This window comes from Corvus kubaryi, unplaced genomic scaffold, assembly GCF_017639235.1.
Source record: "Corvus kubaryi isolate FWS band 111438036 unplaced genomic scaffold, C.kubaryi_AGA036_p1.0 138, whole genome shotgun sequence".
In the NCBI taxonomy this organism is placed as follows: domain Eukaryota; kingdom Metazoa; phylum Chordata; class Aves; order Passeriformes; family Corvidae; genus Corvus; species Corvus kubaryi.
In genome coordinates this window covers 15,376,776-15,391,709 of record NW_024580672.1, presented here as the reverse complement: position 1 = coordinate 15,391,709, position 14,934 = coordinate 15,376,776, and positions in this window count along the sequence as shown.

The following is a 14,934-nucleotide window of genomic DNA, read 5'->3' as shown; positions in this document are numbered from 1 at the left end:
TCCCCCTTCCTCTTTTGGCTCATCAGGGATGAGCCAAAAACTAAACAAGTAAAACTTGACTGAAACTTTTACAGCAAAATTGTTCCAGAAATGTACTTTTTGCATAGTTTAATTTGGTTTAGATCCCCCAGAGTCAAAAACAACTCCCCCGACCCCTTCTAGCAGCTTTCTGAAAGAAAAACTGAAATCTTCAGGGGGCTCAACTTGCAGTAAAGGTACAGGGCAGGCTTTACCCAATCTTCCAAATGCTTCATTCCAAAGTTCTGGGTGATGTCTGAGAAGACACTGAAGTTCTGTGCAGAGTTTACCTTGGAGATGCACATGGGGCAGCTGCACCTTTTGTGTACGGGCTGCAGGAGAATGGGAACACATTCATCTACTATGGTTGAGTCAAAAAACTTGAGCATATTTTTTCTCCCTGCGTTAGACATCAGGGAACATTATTAACAATGAAAGCAGTGGCAAAGCTCTTCTGCTCAAAGAGCTCACTGGTTTCAGACACCGTGGAGATGTAGGTTGCTGTAAAAGGTGCTGAATGCTGTTGTGTGCTGTTTCAAAGAGAAATGACATTTGTACCCTCCCAGATGCTTGCTGAGTGCCATTTCTACTTTCTTCTACCTATTCCTCCCCAAATTGTAACTTTTTTACATTTGTCCCAATTATCAACAGTGAAACTTGACAAACATAGTAATGAACCCCAGGCCAGGTTTCTCATGTGATCTACCACTTTGTGCAAAGACAAGAAAGAATTTTTAAAATCTGACCAGCAAAAGGACCTCTATACTAAGATGTATTTTAAGGCTTCTCTGTGTGTTTTTGTTGGCTTTTTTTTTTATGTATATAGCAATAGATATTAAAGCACTCAGAATAGCTGAAAATTCTAACATTGCTTAATAATAGCATTTATTTTAGCATCCTTGGCTATATATAGGATCTTGAGGTTCACGTCCAGAGGGAGGGCTTGTTTTGTTTGAACCACAGACCTGTGGTGCAATGGCCCAGACAGTCCTAATTTTATTTAGCTTAGGAAAAAACGGAGACAAAGTGTTTATATCTCCAAGTATCTTCAATAAATCCATGGCTTATTGCTAATACCAGACCTCTGTGAATCTCACCCCAGGCCCAGTATTGCCATTGATTACCCTGAGGTTTTCAGCAAGCTGCCAGTCCATCAATCCTCCAGAGGATGAGAACAGACTAAAATAAGTGGGTGGGGTAAAGAGGAAGGGGATGTTTCAATTCAGAGGATGCTCTACGAAGCATAAGTTGGCTTGAAAGGACAGGAACGTAAACAACACACCACCCTTGGCAATGACCAAGTTAGCAAACAAAAATATTCCAGGACTATTTGTAATGGTGCCTGATAAATATCAAAACAGTCCTAGATTTCATTTAAATGTTAAAACTGAATTTGGATCTGAAAACAAAGGATAAACATATTTCTTCTGACATTTAGTGATGTCTGATGACATGCAATTTCATTGCTTTTTCTTTATGATGCAATTTTTGTAAGTGATACCAGTTGTCATCAAACATCATAAAAGCCAGGCTTGCCTCAAATCATCAATATTTATTGTTCTCCTCCAAGAGAGGCTGTTTCGAGTTTGGTGTGCATGGCTTTAATTGTTTAACGGAAGAGTTAAGCCCAACCTTCCCTAGCATAAAACACCAGGCTGAGATGGATCTGCTGACATGATGCAATTGAGATCTTCTGGCAGCTGGTGCAGCAAATGCCCTTTAAAGGAAAAAAATTAAAAAGAGGGGCGAGATGGGGATCTATCTGGATGCTGGATTAGTAACAGGATACTGAGCTGTTTGCTTCTGGGTCAGTCATTCGAGTCCTCCCTGGGCTGGAGCAGCCAACACCTCCTGCCACTGCAGGGTCACTGGGTCCCCACAGACCAGGGGCAGGTGTCCCCAGCATTCCACATGGCATTAATTAATGCTGTGGTTCTCTGGAGAAGCCAGGAGAGAGCAGTGGTAAACAAACCTGCCCTGAAGGGCAAATATGTTGAGGCAGACCAATCTGAGCCCCTGCTATGCCTACCCTGGTCAAGGAGACGCATCCAGCAGTGCCTGGAAAGACTTCTGCTCCTTTAGCCTCTGTTTTGGGCCGCAAATCCTATATGTTATGGGATCATGGGGAACAAAACCAACAAAAAACCCCAAACAGACCAGATCCCACACTCTCTCTTCTCTAGTGCTTGTTCTTCCACTGTTGTCCAAACCCTACCTGTTATAGGAAATCGTGGCACCTCCCTCAGAGGCACTGTGAGGGATGCTCATCTGGAGGGACATCTTAACCCACAGACACCCATAGCATCAGCCTCTCACAGACCCATCCTGCCAGTTTATTCTCTCCTTTCAGGAGATTTCCAAGTCTCCATGCCCCTCTTCTTTTGTCAAAGGGAAGCAGTTTAACTTCATGAGTGTTTCAGGTCTGACAGGAAGAAAAACTTTTGGCTGCCTACAGCTGCTAAAGCACAAAAATGAACAGGAAAGGCCCACTTAAAAGAGCTGGGGACTGGAGCAGTGAAGTTTGACAAGGAGAGGGATGCAACAAAGACAAAAAAGATGACATTTTGGGATGAAGCTCTCTAAGCCTGAGCCTCTCTGGAGAGCTGCATAAAATTCACTGGAGCAACTGAAAGCAAGGAATAAAATTCACCTGACTTGTCAGGATAACATTGTTCACAAAACCCTGATAATTTGGCTTTTAAAGCACACAGACTAACTCACATATGAGGAGGCACTTCTGATTGCTTGCCACATTTCGTTTAACTGGGTGGGTTTTTTTGTTTTTTTTTTCTTTTTGTCCACACAGCTGGTAGAGGGAGCCTGTACAGCTTCAGTTCACATTTGTCTTTGTGAATATTTTATGCTACCACCCAGGATATCAGCACTAGATCGCCAAACCTCAGCACAGCACAGGTGCTGTACAGCTCAGATGTGCCTAGGATTAGACAGCCTAAAAATCTCACGCCAAAAAAAAGGAAGTTTAAATTTCCAGACTTTACTTACAGTTTTAATTGGTTTTCCAAATCTCCTCACACATGGCATGAGGCAGACTGCATTTTGCTCACAGGCCTGCAACACAGGGAGGTTTGGTCAGGATCTATTAAAACCTGTTTTCATCTCATGCTTGACTTCCTTTAGCAGTGCTCCGAGACTCCATGGTTTTCTTTATTTGTAATTTTGCATTTATCAAACCCTGGGTCCTTCGTGCACATTCATTAAGGAGATCTCACAGCTTGCCTGTGAAGTGGGTTGCTACTTCTGCTCGTTGCATTTCATATAAAGTAAAACCAAGCTGAGCAACAGCTTTGTGTGCCTCCAAGGGGGACAACAGGACACGGTGAGGAGTCCAGCCCTTTAGAGGAGGCTTTTGGAAGAACACTGCCCTAGGTGCCACTTTCCTAACTGTGCTCAGGGTGCTACCATGCCAGCAGGAATGAATTCAACCACTGTGCTTATTGTCACATTTCTCTGTGGCTGTAAATCCCAGTGGGGTGTGGTGGAACAGGTTTGTCTTGACCTGACATGGGGACCACAGAGAGGGACCCCTGCCACCAGCCACCCACTGGAAAGGACATGGGGCTGAGCCAGGATGCCCGTGTGCTCATGGGCTGCAGGGCAGGCAGTGCCTGACTCGAGCAGAACCAGCCTGCTGGCTTCTGCTGGTGCAGACATATGCAGACCAGCTGCTTTCATCAACACAGGCTGCTCTGTGCATGGGGAGGGAAGCCCAGAGCCCCAGAGAATGGAAGCAGGGTTGCCAGGCTGATTACTTAAAGTATCAGAGGTGGTTGCCCATCTCTACACCTGCATTGACACCTGCTGGGGTTTTGGTAGCCATCAGTGGTCTCTGCTCCAGTCTCACAAAGGCTGCCAGCTCAAGGCAGGGAGCACCAAGGCTCTGCTCCCTTAGCAAGGTTCCTGCACAGCAGGAGCAGCAGGACAAGTCCAGCAGAAGAAGCATAAAATGTGCTCTGCTTTAGACCATGCACCAGTACCTCATCTGGGGAACTCCCCTTCCTTGCCCAGTATGAGGCAAGATCCCAGCTCAAGATCCAAGACCACCAGCTCAGGATACAGCCTAGCATGTTTTCAGCAAAGTCTGCACTGGGAAATCCAAAGCCCCAAGCCATTGAGCCCAACATTTCTTACCCTCAGAAGTGATGCTCTTTGAAGCCTTCCTCCAGCAGCAGCTCAGCTTCCTGCCAGGCTCTCTCAAATGCGTTCTCTGGAGCTGTACCACATCCTATATGACAACCTCTGCCTGAGGATGCCATCCTGCTGCCTGGTGGTGCATCAGGAGATGGCCCAGGGGAACCTGCTGGACATCGGGGTGGTCTTTGATCATTTCTGTTTGTTTTATGCTACGTATGTTATGCTGCTGGGGAAAAATATCTTTCTCCATCCATGTCCTGCCTCTATGACAAGGGTTTGGCTCCAAGAAATTTGCAGGCAGCTGAGAACTGAGTGCAGAGGTGGTGATACTCTCACTTTTCAGGCTCTAAGCTATCATACAGCTTTTGCTCATCGTGAAGCCTGGGAGCAGTAAGCTTGCATTTGCTCTCAAAAACCATAAAATAGTCCTTCAATCTACTCTCATTTTCAAATTTCGATAAAGAAGTCAGTTTGGTTTTTCTTTTTCACTAAGAAATCCCCCTACAGAAGGTAATGTAAAATATGTATTTATGTTCTTGGCATATCAGGTCTTTTTTAACAGAAAGAGAAAGGACTGAGTAAAGAACACAGCCTTTGCTAGATCACCCAGTCCAGAAGACAGTGTAGCAACATTCTTCTTAAATGTTAGAAACCTTAAATATAGTTCCTAGAAGGAATTACTTTTTTGCTACAAATTATTTTAATTTTGGCTGAATTTTTCAATTTTCTGTTTCATTGCCAGAATTTCTACTCTCCTAGAGGGAGAGAAAAATGGCCCCTTTCTGGTGCATAAGACTTTTTGGCAAATTTTCAAACTCTAGTGCAGCTCTGTTATCTTGGAGAATGCTTTCTCCATGCATTTCTGGAGGATAGCCCATGGAGAAATTACTTCATAAATATCATGGAAGAGACTGAATAAAGAGTTGTAAACATGCAGGATGGCCTTAAATGTAAGTTTGAAGAAAAGCACGAATTACAGGACCATGTGCATACTGCCTGCTCTTTAACACAGTGCATGGGTCTCTCCTAATGCCACCATTCAGACTGGCTCCTGCTCAGTATGTCCAGTGGTGAAAGGTCATTATGCAGATTTCTGGTAGCTACTGAAGCATCATCCAGTACAGGCAATATATGGTGATCTCTCATTTGCTATAAAGCTCTGGGAGTACTAATTTTTACAGAAGAGCACGTCGAATTTTGGGTGAGTGTTATGTGATGTGAGGATTAATAGTGTGGACACTGAGAAATTGTGGAGCACACAGGGAAGAAAACTACATAGACTGCTTTTATTTGACAGTGGGTATCAATGTTTTGCTTCCTGTTAAGAAGGTGTGGGAGTGGAGGCCATGTAAGGAGATGTTATAAATGTATCCTGCACCCCCAACAGGTGTGCTCAGCCATTTGGAGTGAGCATGTATGGCAAATCTGTTCTCTGTAAGAAGAGAGGAAGAAAACTCACACCCTTCAACAAAACTCCTCCTGGTAGGTACGAAGAAACCTGTTTTCAAATAGGTCTTCCATCTCTTGAAGCAGCGTTAGCTGTCGCCTGTTTGTGAAGAGACAGGTTGCCATGTCCATCGGGAGCTGACGAAATGGCTTGGGATAATAATTGGCCTTTACAAGAGCCTTTACTTAAAAAATTTATTTACCAATGTCAGTTTAACATTCCTTGCTTAAGAGTGCCTGGGTATCACCAAAGACAGTGGTGTTATGTTGGGTTAAAGAGCTGTTCAAACACACTTGTGACTGGAGTGCAGTACAACGGGAGCAACCAGCATGGGGCAGGCAGTGTGTTAAGACGCAAACAGCCCCTTCTGCTGCACACCTGCAGTCTGGGGCTGAACGGGGGCTCCCTTAGCTCCTGATCCAGCAGTGCTTTTAAAACTGGGTTCTGTGGGCTAATTCCCAACTGAACACTGGAAAGTTTAGTTTGTATTGGCAGATGCTGACTCCAAAAGGTAAACTGCATGCCCTGCCTGTTTTAACAAAACAGACCTGTCTGTAGGCACATAACCCTCCCAGCTTCTTCAGGCCCTTTCAGCTCTTTGGATGATGTTGGCTGAATGCCAGACCTTCACTGCCCGAACAGCACGTGGCTAAACCCACAGGAGAGGCTGGAGCACCTCACATTGTTTATAAGGGCAATTCTGCTGAAACACCCAGAATTTTATCTTTATCCAAAACGTCATTGAGCTGGGCCAAAAATACCATTAGCTCTTTCATACTTATCCCTCATGTTCGCACAATGGAAAAAAAAAGTTAAAAAAAGTTTTGGGTTTTTTCCAGACGTAAGAAAATGATTGCTCTGGGAAAGGCTCATTCTTGTTGTCATATCCATCTTCTGTTTTGAGGACTTGATCCTACAGAGCTCCTGGCTCCACCTCTGACTGTCAAGAATTACATAATGAAATGGAAAAAAAAAAAAATCCCAGTTTTTCCTTAACCTTAAAGCCATTGATAACATGCAGTTACACATTCCCTTTGGAAAGACATGAGCTTGGGTGCTCCAGTGCTGGCCTGTAAATGTTACTCTGTCCAAGTCAGGCAGTGTGTGTGGAAGTGAGCACTGTGGCCTGTCAAAAAAGCTGCAGGACAGAGTTTACAATATGGATCCAGGAGCAAGTGGTTTACCATTATCCATTAATAATCTCCTTTGTTCCTCCACCCAATGGGGTGGAGTGTTCCAGCTGAATAAACTTCATGGCACTATCCACCTTGGACCAACAATGTGCAGTGTAGTGTTCCTGTAAACTCCTTGGCCAAATAATCACTGGGATTCTTGTCAGTGGTCTGAAGAGGGGGAAAAAGGTCTTTCATGGAGAGAATTAGGAGCCACTGACCTTCATGCAAATATTTCTTTCTTGTACTTCCTTTCTCCTCTCCTATTTTACAACAATGTGACTGTTTTAGATGGCCAGGAAAGGAGTTGTTTGGGAATGGAGGTGCTGCATTTTGGTTTCTGGGTATTTTTTTGCTCATTTAGTTGGTTGAATTTTTTTTTTTTTTAAGTGTATGTAATTTCACAATTAGCCTACAGCAAAAATTAGCCCTTCATGTAGATTCACACACAAAAAAATAGACTTTTTGCTGGGACTGTAGTAAACATTTTAAAACAGATGTAGCCTGAGGTGAAGCTATTCTTGGTTTTGTGCTTAGAAAGTAAAGGATAAAAAAATTGTGAAATGGATCATTCCTGAGTGGATTAAAACTGTAAATGCCTGTTAAAAACACAATCTCCAATCATATGGGCAGATGGTGCCTCCTACTATATAATAATGTCTCTACCTGGAAAAAAGAAGGGCAATTTAATTGACAGACATTTTTAAATCCACAATAATATACCTTACAATGAGTAAGTCAGAGTTTGATGCTGTAGCCCCTATTCTTGGCAGTAATCTTTGCTCACCAGAGCAGTCTACTGGTTTCACCTTTTACCAGCACTAAACTGGGGGGAAAATAAAGAATATCCATGGATAAGTTTTATCTTTGTTAAGATGACACATTCTCTTCAACCATTCAAGAAATATCATCCTTTCTTATCACCCTCTCAAGGTCTTCAACTACCTACATGGGGAAGAGGTTTCTGATGGAAGAAGAGTCTTTAATCTAGCAGAAAAAGGCATAATGAGATCCAGTGATTGAAAGCTGAAGTTAGACAAATTCAAACTATCTTATCTAGGAACTTGGTAGATTCCCCATCACTTTTGAAGTCTTTAAGAAGATAGCCAGTCTTGATGTAAAAGATATGCTCTAGATCAAACAGAAGTTATGGGTTTGATGCGAAAATTATTGGGTGAGGTTCTGCAGTCTGTGTTATGCAGGAGGTCAGGCAAGGGAATCATAATAGTCCCTTCTGGCTTTAAAATCTGTGAAGCCCAAACACGACTTCAATAAGGAAAAAGCAAGCCACCCTGACGACCTCTTCTGCCCACAGAACTTTAATTTTGGAAACAGAAGCTGGTTAAAGCAGTTCATCAGCCTTACCTGGACTCTTCTTAACAGACTATTCGTAACACCTCGGGTTCTTTCAAAGAAAGAAATTTAAAAACAGTCTAGTTTCTCTTTAATAAAAGTAGTTGGAAAGCACTGACTGGTTTCCCAACCAGCATACAGCTATCTCTTTTCAAACTATAACAAATTTATTTTAAATTTTCACTGCAAGCGTTTTATGTTGTTTGTCATAATCGTCAACATCTATTTATTTGATACTCCTTATGACATATTCCTGCAAATGGAAAGGAGTAGAACTAATTAGGTAGGATTCCTACATTTAATAGCATTTATATAGCTGTTAAATAGGGAATAAATAATGTCTTTTAATCATATTATTTTTATTGCCTTTCTACTATGTAGCTAAGTTACGAAACAGCTTTCAAATCAAGTCCCAACAATACCAGCTTTCACAGTTTTATCTCGAGTCCTGGATAATTTTCCTTAAATTGCCAGCCCCAGCAGTCATGTGAATGTATGAAAACCTTGACATTTCTTTTTTTTAAAAAAAATCATTCACAGTGGTTGCCAGTAAACTTTGAAAACATGATACTCACTCCTCAAAGGACCCAAGCAAGGAGCTAAGCAAATAAACACCCCCATTTCCTTTTTCATCCTATAATTTTAAAGCAAATCTCCTGATTCTGGAGTTTAAACATTTGAGGTTGGCAGTTCCCAGGTGTATGGAGACTTAACTTCTCCCATGGGGAAGGAAAATCTGACTGGGCTAGAAAGGGCCACCACAGTTTAACTGACCAGGCTCAAAAATACTTATTATTTTTCATAAATAAACAACATTCAAGAAAAATCAAAGACCTGAACACAAAGTGAAACCTTGGAGAAGCTGATGGCTTAGTCCAGACCAGGGACTTGGTGGAGCTTCTCCGACAGCACCTTTCCCTCCAGTTTGGTTTGGAGGGCAGCCACTCAGTTGGCCCTTTGAGCCATGATGACTATTTGGGCAAGGATGCAGCAACCCACACCACAGCCCTGCCCCGTTCCAGGTGCCCAGGTGAGTGTGAGGCACTTCAGAGTGTGCCCACAAAGTCTTGGGGGTCGTCACTGGATGGGGAGGGGTCTGTGGGAAACAGGAGAGGCTGTAGGTTGCAGGAGAGGGTGGTAATGGGACTGTCTCCCCACATCAGGGCTACAGACACTATCACAGGATTTAGGCTATCAAATCTTTGTTTGAAGGGTAACAGCATGGATCAGCAGCAAGGTGGGCAGAAACTCAGGGCTTAAACACCTTCAATGGCCACGTGAACCTGCTCACACTGGCAGCAGCAGGGCCCCCAAATGGGCTGTGGTGCAGAAGGCATGTGAAAAATGGCAATAAATGTAAAAGGCTCTTTAAAATCTCCAGTCATAAAAGAGGCATGGACACCCTGCCAGCTCTCCAGCTCTTTTCTGTTGTCATCTCACTCCAAACTGTCACAAGATGTCAGTGTTTTCAGATACTCCTGCTATGGCTGAGCAAACAGCCGCTCCACACTGCCTGGCTGACTTTCAATGGCATAAAATTCATCCATAAAATTGAGCCATAAGGTTCTCAGCAGAGTGGCAGTGCCACAAAGAAACTTGGCGTAGGGACCACATCAGCCTCTGACAGTGGGATCAAGATGCAGCTGCAGTTTACCCTTGTCCCTGGGGTAGCTGAAAGGCACTTGGGTACCCAGGCTGAGGTGGGTGATGCTTATTAGGATCACTGAGATTAATGCAGCCCTGGTTTTGAACCAGAACTCTTTTTTTTCCTCCCCTTGAAAAATTCTTTTGGCATCTTCTGGGATGAGAAGTTTATTTTAGCTGGTAAATTCCTTAATCCCAGGTTTCCCTGCACAACACACCAGTCATGATGTCCTCTGGTGGGTAGTTCAAAATCCTGCCTATTGGCATTTTCCAAGTTCCTTTTACATCCAAAAAACATTAATACAGACCCCCTCTCTTCACCCCTATATACATAGAAGGATTTTCAAGGACCCCAGGTCATCTACTCTTCCCAGAAAATATAGGATATGCAATTTCTTATCTACTGCTGACCCTGCTACTCCAAGGCAGGGGAGTTATAAAAAATAGTGAAGGTTTGTGTTGAGAGCCCTGGGCCTTATCCTCCCAGTGACTTGTTATTCCTACTACTGTTAAAAGTCCACTTGTGAAATTTAAGAGAAGTGCCTTAACACAAAAGGCATCCACAATTACAGTCCCTGTCCGTGTACCAATGCATGGGTTATAAAATAAGTATGGGATCCTGCTCCGGAAGCTTTGAATTACCCTTTCAAGGAGTCATTCATTGCCATCATCTAAATAAGAATATTCCACTAGGCAACAGAGAGACTCCACCAGCTGGATAGCACTAATGTCCCCTTGTCACACCAGACCTTCCTGGCAGTATCTAGTGACCCCTGCAACGGGGACAAATGGTGCTGTATAAGAATTTTTTTCCCATCTTCTTTATGGGAGCTTTATCCCTTTCAAGACCCAGAGTTTGCTTGGTTTTTTTTTTAAGAGGCCTTTGTGGAGATTGCCTGTGAGGCCATGAAATTTAGCATAATTTCAGATGGGGGTGCGTTACAGGGGAGAAAAACATTGCATAGAAAACTCCTAGGAAAAATGAATGGGTTACAGTAATGTTTGCAGCTCAAACAGATCCATCTGAGTCGAGCCTTTTGTGTTAATACCAAGGTGCATATTTCAGAGAGATGCTCTAGGTAGGCTGTCTCTGTATGAGACAGCTGATTTATGCTGTGATTGTTTGCCACCAGCGGTCCTGCTGCCTCGCAAGCCACACCCTTTGCTGCCATCCCGAGGTTTGGATTTGATTTCCCTTGAGAAAGAAGCTTGTGTTCACATTCCCATCCACCTGTGTTGCCTCAATATAGCATTGTATGTTTCCTGCTTTTTTTTACCCTCCCCTCCCCACCCCTGTGAATTTTCTCTCATTGAGTGGCATGAAGAAAAATAAAAATAAAAAAAAGCCCACCTCCTACTAAGAGGACTAAGACCTGGGGAGCCAGCGAAGAGGAGAGGCCGTTGCCTCTAAAGTTCAGAAATAAAAAAAAATGACTTGTTCTTTTGAGCTTGCTGTTCCCTGATGTGACACTGTGATCAGTATCAAATGCTTGGTGGCAAGGATTTTTGTCAAGCTTTCCCAGCTAAAATAGATTTAACCTACCAGTTGCTCTTTGTGGGTTTAACAATGCGTGTGACAATAAAGAGCTGCTGCCGCTGCATTGTTAATACATGAATAGTCCCGGTTCTCTGTATTTACTATTGTGCACTGCAGATTTCCAGGAAGGAGTGTTTGGCTCTGGCTATTGATACATGTCCTGTTTTGCAGAAGGAGCTGAATCAGCCCCTTGGTGATTAGTTGATGTGAAAGGGCAGTTAGGATTTAATTGAAATTAAGGAAAGCACCCGATCGCCTTTGAACTGCTCTCTGGGCTTTCTCCCCTGCTCAGAGGTGATGTGCCTGGGTTTCACACTTTGCTGTCACTGCCTCTGCATGTGAGGAGTTCACCCTGCGGGCAGGAAACTTGCAAAATGCCAAAATCAAGGAAGAAATCTATTCCTTGATAGCAGTTTGTAGTTTGTTCTTGGCTAGGGCTGGCCAGCAGTGCTTTGGACAAGAGGAAGAGGCAACAAGAAAGAAACTGATACACTCTGCTCCTCCAGGAAAAGCACTGGCAGACAGGTCTCAATGAGAGGGAAGCTGCAAGAACCCCCATGGATGCTTCTGGTGACTCCCATGCATGCAGCTTACTCTCATTTTGTGTCAGCCAGCACCACAAGCACCCAGCTGGGGCTGGGCTGCCTGGGTTGGAGAAGGATGGTGAAGGCAGGAGGGCTGTGTGAGATGAAGCAGGATGCTGGCAGCATCCCAGTGTGTCCGTCATGGGGTCACTGACTCCTGCACAACGGCAGGGGTGTGTTCCCACCACTGTGCCCTTCTTCAATCACCTGAAATACCTTCACAGTCACCACAGGGCAAGGGAACTGCCTGTGAACCCTGGCCAGCCCCATCAATACCCCACCAGGAGCAAATCTCAGCAATGCCTTTTCTCCATCCAGCCTAAGGGAGCCCTTGTGGGCAGTGCCCTCGATGGGAGCCACATCTGGCTCTCCCCTGGATGGCAAGAGCCAGATGCAGTCTCAGATGCAGGTGACCCCGAGTCAACCCTGGGCAGGAAAGGAAAGTTGCTCTCAGGTGCAGAGAAAAAAAAGGAAAATCCCCACAGGGTGAAACATCTCTCCATCCTGGAAGTGATCTTTGCCGGTGTTTCTCTCGGTTTCATTTCCGTAACAATCAGCCACTTATTATTAAATCAATGCTGCTGGGGAAATGGAGTTAAATTAAGGGAGATCAGAGGCAGGAACGGAAGCGACGTCTATATAAATATCTGCCTATATTATATAGAGTACTGTAGTTAATCAATCCTGAGAACAAAGAGCTTGGCTTGAGCTAAGGAACAGCCCCAGCCAAGTGAAGGAGCCCTGCTGCGGTAAGCAAGCAAACAGCACTATCGACAAGGAAAATGTTTATAAAGACTTCTCTCCCACTGAAGGAGTTGAAAAACAAGGGTTTTCAGCCCCTGGGGCAAGCACTGGTCCCCTGGCTCTTTGGGCGAGCGCTCCTCTGAAGGTTAGTGAGCGCAGGAGCCAGATGAGGGGACAGCAGCTTCTCTTAACTGAGGCAAAAATCTTATTGATTATACGTTCAATAAAAGGTCAAAACTCCCTTTGAGGGTCACCACAGTTGCAGTAAAGCTCTTCCCAGCCCCAGCCGCTCTCCCTGTCTGAGGAGTGTTTCGTGCCAGTCTCTCCAGGTGGACACCTGGGGTAAAAGTGAGCTGCAAATGAGCTAATCATCATTAATGTGTCGGTAGAACCTGCCAGCCTGACATCCCTCCTAATGGCTGACAAATGTCAGGGTGACTTGTATGCTTTTTTTGTTAATTGAATTGGTTAATTAGGTCCCAGAGGCCTGGCTGCTAATTGTGAGCTGCAGTGAATATGGGTTTAAAAAAATGCCACAACAACAAAAAACCAAAAAAACCCCATAAAATCCGATGCAAGGAAGTTAAAACAAAAGGGAGTGATGGGGGGAAAAATAGCACCCCCCACTCACTCATTCACTCACATGCACACACAAAACCTCCTTTGTGTTCTTTACAATCTGTACAGTTACCTTCGCTTAATTTCTGACCTGCCACATGCTACTGCCTTCTTGATGTGTTTTTAAAAGGAGGGTTAGAGAAATTCCAAATCTGTCTTTTTTGATGAGAGCATCTGCTCAGTCAGAAACATAGTCATTAATTTTCTGCCAATTAGCAAAAAGAAAAAGAGAGAGAGAGGAAAAAAAAAAAGAAGAGGGGAAAAAACCCCTCCAGATTTGCATCTTAATTTGTTACTTTGTAAAGATGTTGGTTTTTTTAAAAGTTAAATACTCCCTCCGGTTTGCCAGCCATAGAAAGCGAAGAGATGATAGCAACTTCCCACCAAGAAAAGGCAATTAATCATTATATTTTGCACTTCTGTAGCAGCTTTCATCCCCTGATCTCAAAGCGCTTTGTGAAATTATTGTATTAAGTCTCCTGCCAAGCCCCGGTGAGGGTGGCAGTGTACCAGCAAACTCCTTGGGGCCAAGGTGGTCTTAATCTGCGTCTGCTGAAATGTGCCAAGGACACTAATAAACTTTATAACAAATAATGACTAGTCGACCTGTTTCAGTGAGGTTTAAGCAGAAGCTCGGGGAGCACTTGGGGGCTTCCTGGAGCAATACAACCTTGAGCTGGAGGGAACATCTTGAACCACCTTCCTCTAGCCTCAGCATTCCCACTCCTTCTTTATTAACAGCCTCAACTGGCAGCTACAGGCAGAAAGATCTCTGGCATTGCAGGCATTAAAAGTATTAGAGCTAGAGCTGTTCAGGAACCAGCTTCTCCACTGAGCAGAATACCCCACAGACCATGAAAACTGAGTCCACTCTGTTCTGAAACAAAAAACTTTAGAATTCAACCATTTCCTTCCAGGCAAAAGTTAAAAAACTAATGCCCAATCACTTAAAATAGTTTTTTATAAATGATACCTCTTTGTACCATGTCTCAGCCTTGAAAACTTCTCTTTTCCTTTCCACCTTGCTGAAAGAAAATGTATTGTGTTTCAAAAATCAAAGCTATTTTTTCTGAATGAACGAAATGAGGGTATTGTTATTCATGGTATTTGTTTTGTTTTTGATCAGATGCTTCCCTCCATAACTGGTTTGTGCAATTTTAAAGCAACATGTCAAAATCCATAAATTTCTACAAAAAAGGAAAAAGGGTCTATTTATCATTGAATGATGATTGCTTCTACAATAGCCTTTTCCTGAGCCAGTACTGACATGGGAAACTTAGCTCTTTGCCTGTTTCCATGTGTCTTTTGGATTTCTGGGTATTTTTCTTCCTTCACACAACAGAGGGATCCCATTGACCCAGAAAATGGGAAACCAGGTGGTTGATCCCCGGTGCTATTCCCTGTGCAGACTTGTTGCAGCAGCACAAGTCAGTTTGCCTCAGTTTCCCCATTTCCCCCTTGGTCAGGGCTGGATGGTGTCCCCAGGTGCCTCCTCAGCCAGCGAGGCGCATTCCCTTACTCGCCTCTCCCTCCTCACCCCAGACTCCCACGGGCACCTCAGGGCTCTCAGGAGGGGCAATTTGTGGATGCTGGCAGTGGACTCGCAGCCCTCAGGTGAAGATAAAATACGACGATTATCCTGCTCGCTTCCCCACCCCCCTTCCT